Genomic DNA, 5370 nt, shown 5'->3' with positions numbered 1-5370 from the left:
TGTATGTCTTGTATGTACCTGACATTGCCCTTCTCAGTACTGAATCTTCTCCTTCTTTCCTCATGTTATACTGCTATAATACTTGTGCAGGACGGTGTTTGGTCGGGTCCCTTTGTGATCAGGACGTTACTCCAACCCCACATATTGCACCAATTCCTACATTTGGAGGGGTATTTGGTATCTTTGTGTAGTTTGGTATCGGTGGACGCACAGATGTAACCCCCTGGTCCTGTTGTCACTTGTCTCTCTTGTACTCTCTGACATTTCCTTTCCTCCTCTCTCCTTTTCTCTTTCTGCTCCGGTGAATTTTCTTTCTAGTTTTTTCTTTATCCGCCGTCTTTGCTCAGTTGTGATACTTTATTATCCGGACTCCTGTCCAGTGTTCTGCAGATTGTACAACTATGACATCCCTGATGTGTGCGACGCTTAATATGAAGGGTCTAATCTCCCCTGTCAGCAGAGGATTACCCAGCACCGAGTCTCACGTGAGCAGCAGACAATGTGTGTTTATTCAGCACAACAACAAACAGCTTACAACTTGTTATAGCATCTAGTTCTGTGGAGAGACTGCAGCAGCCTGTGCAGCCATGACATGTGCAGGGAGAGAGAGACACAGGAAGAAGGGGAGGAGCTTCCTGTGAGTGGTTTTTTTTTTTTTTTTTCAGCAGAACTTTATTAACAACCTAACAGTATGAACACAGACAGAATGTCTCCTCATATAACACAGCAGTTGTAGTTGTTGACCTTCATATAAACAAATATGAATTATTCCAACAGCCTTCAAAGTGGATTCCCTACCCCAAACGTGGAGAGAAGGTGTGGTAACGCTATTTAAAAAAGGAGCAAATGAGCTGGAGAATTGGCGTCCGATTACGCTTATGAACACGGATTACAAGATTTTTTTCTAAGTTGTTGGTGAATAGAATCAAACGCACGTTGGGGAAGGTGATACACGCAGACCAGACATGTGCGGTAGTGTTACGGTTCTATGAAAATAATATTTTAATAATGACAGAACCGCTGGACTGCAAACACTGCAGTGAGGTCCACAAGCCCCAGGGGGAGGGGCGGGCGTGTGCCTAAAAGGCTAACCACCAGTTACCTGCACTGGCTGTGGTGTTTGTGCGGTTCTGGTGTGAACTAACTGCAAGCACACTCTCACCAGTTAACCTCACTGGGAGAGTGCACCTGTGCAAAGCCGCTGGGTGAAGCTGAATGAAGCCTTGCACAAGACCTCTGCTAAATCACAGCAGAGGGATAGGCACTAGTACAAGCTTCAGCCTGCTACACAGGAAAGGCTGCCAGGGGTTAAACGTCACCCCTGATCAGTAACACAAAGGGCTCCTAAACAGCTAGGGAGCAACAATACAAATGGACAGTTCCAATAGGTTTAGGTGATTCCTAATGGCAGAGCCAAGAAGTCCCTGACCTGACATTCACTGGAACCTAGCCCTGACCTACTGTCTCAGTTTTAGTCAAAGTGTGAGCACCGGGCGGGCGTCGGCTCACACTATTTAAAGGCTAGTCCCCGCCCAACAGGGGCAATGGCATGACGTCACCGATCATGCTCAGTATGGCCAAAATGGGACTTAGCCTATGAGCGGACCCAAAATGTCTGAGCATGCTCAGTGGGCCGAAAGCTGGACTTAGACTCCAGACACCTCACTGTACAACGCCGAGGGCGAGGTTTGGATTGGCCCGCAGGTGGCGCTATGCGCTGGATGGGAAGCCTACGGGACCCAATCCTAACAGGTAGTAAATAGAGGAATATGGGCAAACCTGAATTTTATAAAAGATGTGATTTGGTATCAGCAAGAGAGAGGGCAGAAATTAGGCAGATTAAGCCTGGACTTCCAGAAGGCCTTCGATAGGGTCTCATGAGTATTTATGGAGGGTCTTACAATGTTTGGGATTCCCTGAGAGATTTATAAAGATGGTGGCTTTATTATACAAAGGATCTTACAGCAAGGTGATGATAAACTGTTTTTTCACTGATGCTATATTTTTACAGTCCAGTGTCAAGCAAGGATGCCCAATGATCCTTTTTGTCTGCGCAATTGAACCCTTACTGACCAGCATCAGGTATGACAAAGTAATAAGAGGCGTTCCCCTACCAGGAGGTGGCGGTGGTGAAGTGAAAGTTAAGGCGTACATGGAGGACGTCTCAATCCTGTGCAGTACCGAAACAGCCCTGAAGAGGGCGATACAAACCACATTATATTTTTGTAATGCATCCGGGTTTAAGTTGAATATCAATAAATCAGAACATTTCTCTTTAGGTGATTGGAGTAACGTTGACTTACAAATGCTGCCGAGTGCTGGAACCGAGGTAAAAATACTCAGAGTGATTTTCGACTGAGCTGGGACATAGTAAAGGAGAAGGCGCAAAAGAAAAGAAATTACTGGCAGCTGCGCAAGCTTTCACTTGAAGGGAAAAAGTTAATAATCAAGTCAGTACTAATCCCACTCTTACTATATTTAGATACGGTATTCCCACCATCTGAAAGTATGCAGAAAAAACTGCAGAAAATTTTTTTCAAATTTTTCTGGGGGTCAAGCTCAGAAAAAAATAAAACGTGACATCTGTTATAAAGGGAATGAAAAAGGCGGAAAAGGAGTGCGAAATATAAAGCGAATTCTCTGTATTAACTTCTTCTCGCTTGTTTTTAGGAACATGGAGTCAGACACCTCTTGGTCGTATTTTTGTGATACGCCGCAGGTAACATCTTTCGGAGATATAAGTGGCTTCATGTACCGCTAACTTCTCCTGTTTTGTTATCCAGTCCTGTACACGACAATATACTATGGAGGACAATCAATCAGTACCAGCTGGCGGAACTAAGCAGCTCCCAAAAGATCCCGCGCAGGAATCTCCAAAAAGGATGAGATGACGCAAATCGGGAACCTCTCGTACAGTAACTGCAGCAAGGTCTGGAAAAGAGCGCATGCGGTTTATCTCAGCAACCATTTAAAAGACCCGGCATGGATGGTGGTACATGAGGCCCTGCCCACAAGAGCTTTCCAACATGTCAGAAGGATGAGTTTAACCTCTTGTTGTCCAAAATGCGGTAAAGAAGAAACTATCCACATCCTATGGAACTGCCCGTTCGCAGAGTGTATGGCATCAAGTCAAGAACTTGCTAAAGTTTACCACACATCTGGATCGCCTTGCTTATAACTAGAGTTGAGCGAGTACTGTTAGGATCAGCCGATCCGAACAGCACGCACGCATTGAAATGAATGGAAGCACCTGGTGCTTCCGGTTTGACGGCAGCCGGCCGCTTAACCCGCCATGCCGGCTGCGTGCATTGATTTCAATGCATGCGTGCTGTTCGGATCGGCTGACCCGAACAGTACTCGCTCAACTCTAGTTATAATGTTATTTGTTATGGACTGTGTATAAACCTAACAGTAGAAAAAGAAAGTCTGCTGGACATTTATTAATTGCATTAATGGAAAGTGAGGAATATTTTTATTTTCAAGAAAGATGCAATTACTGAGGTGGACTGTAATAAACTGGCAATATCTGAAGTCTACATTTATTATATGGTTGATATGAGAAAATATGGCAAAAGAGCAAATGAAATATAGAACTATAGTTTATGGAACATGTTCTGATGAAGATCTTTGAAATTGTTTGTTGTTTGGTTATTTTGTTATTCTGCTATAATAAAGTAAAAAAAAAATCTGTTCTTATCAGTTTAATATCTGATACGTCCCCTATCTGGGGACCAAATATTAAATGGATTTTTGGAACAGGGAGCTGGAAATAGAGCTTGCTCTGTCCACTCCACGCATTGACCTGGTATTGCAGTATCTCCAGGACCGGTGCACCCCTCTTAATTCAGTTGAAAAATAGAAAATAATTTCTTCCTTCCTTCTGCTGCTTGCTGGCATTTCAATGTCTTGCAACAAATCAGAAGAATTACATGAGAATTCATGTCTATTTTTAAAAAATATTTTTTTCTTTTTCCTCTTTCCAAATTTAATTATTTGTTTCTTCATTTTGTTTCAGATTTCGCTGCTGACTTGAAACCTTTTTCTCGTGAAATAAAATGGAATGTTTTAATTTCTGAGGAAAGAAAAATGTCTTTGCACTTGTCCCTGAATTTTGCACAACTTGATGCTGCTGCTGTTGTCGTCGTCCTCCTCTTCTTCTCATTTTGCAGAGCTTGTTGCCCTCTTGTGGCTGCCTGCTTGCTCCGGAGACAGACTGACATGCAGGCAGGGTTTATGCAGATTTGCAGCAAGCGCTGTGCATCGCTGAGTGACAGTAGTGGCAACTGGATTTGATCTGTTTTTTCAATGCAACAGGAACATTCTTCCTAAGGTCTCGGAAACTCTGTCTGGCTAGCATTTGTCGGACTCTCTTTGATGACAACAAAAATGTACCACCAGTCAGCGATGTGGTGAGAAGTGTAGAGGTGGGGCCGCGGGCCATACCTCACTGAAAATCCCATTCGGGTCATTCTCTGATAGCCTTTTGGCACAGGCACCATGACAGCCGCTTCTCGGCCTTTTGGCTAAGATCATGTGGGGAGGCTGAGAATTAGCACAGAAGTTCTGGAGAAGGTGATCCTGGACTATGGTGAAAGCATCAATATGATGGCTGGATCTTTGCAAAATGCGACCTGCAGCTGTGCTTCGGAGCACGACCTTAAAATCAAGAATGCGGTGCGCATTGACGTGGCATTGGCAGCTAAGGAGCAGATTACCAGGCAATTTCTGGTACGTGAAGTCCTTTTCAAGACCTTGGAAGTCCCTAAGCTGGCAATTTTGGCTCTCCAGGAGACATATGGGAGTTATACACTCTCCTTCACTTCGGACCACGCCTTCAAGTTATTCCAGCAAAAGGTCAGACACTCTTTATAGCATGCTACCCTTAAGGGACTGTCTTTTGTATTCCTGTATGAGGAGGAGGTGGTAGTGGTGGTGTCTATGAGGAGCCCTCATGTTCATCTTTTGGATGTTAAGACTTTCTTGAAAATGTATGTGGACATTTCCAGATGCGGTCCCCAGAGGGATGCAGATGGGATTTGGACTGGCAAGTTTTTGTTTTGGGTGAAATTCCGACCAGATGATTCCCCAGCTAGCTATAAAGGGGTATTACACCCTCCTTCCAGATTTCGTATTGGCAAGGAAATTGGTCGTTTGTTTTATAACCAGATGCCGGATTTCTGTTTTAACTGTCTGCAGTTTGGGCATTGGAACTCTAGTTGTAAAAACCAGGAGGTGTGTCGCAAGTGCGGCCAATCAGAGCACGGCGCTTCCTCCTGCACCAACACCATTGTCTGCAATGTATGCAAAGGCTCAGACCATCTGTATAAAGACTGTCCAACCCGGAGACGGACCTATGCAGATGCTGCAAGG

General features: G+C 44.4%; 1 non-coding gene across 1 annotated transcript; it reads left to right on the top strand.

Annotated features, from left to right (window-relative positions):
• Positions 1-3644: 3644 nt before the first annotated feature.
• On the top strand, positions 3645-3839 carry LOC142210881 (U2 spliceosomal RNA). Its single transcript, XR_012717012.1, has one exon. It is a non-coding gene; the product is annotated as a U2 spliceosomal RNA (small nuclear RNA).
• The last annotated feature ends 1531 nt before the right edge of the window (positions 3840-5370 follow it).

Source organism: Leptodactylus fuscus, chromosome 6 (assembly GCF_031893055.1).
Source record: "Leptodactylus fuscus isolate aLepFus1 chromosome 6, aLepFus1.hap2, whole genome shotgun sequence".
Lineage (NCBI taxonomy): Eukaryota > Metazoa > Chordata > Amphibia > Anura > Leptodactylidae > Leptodactylus > Leptodactylus fuscus.
Note: the sequence above shows the minus strand (reverse complement) of the source record. Positions and strands in the feature narration are given on the sequence as shown.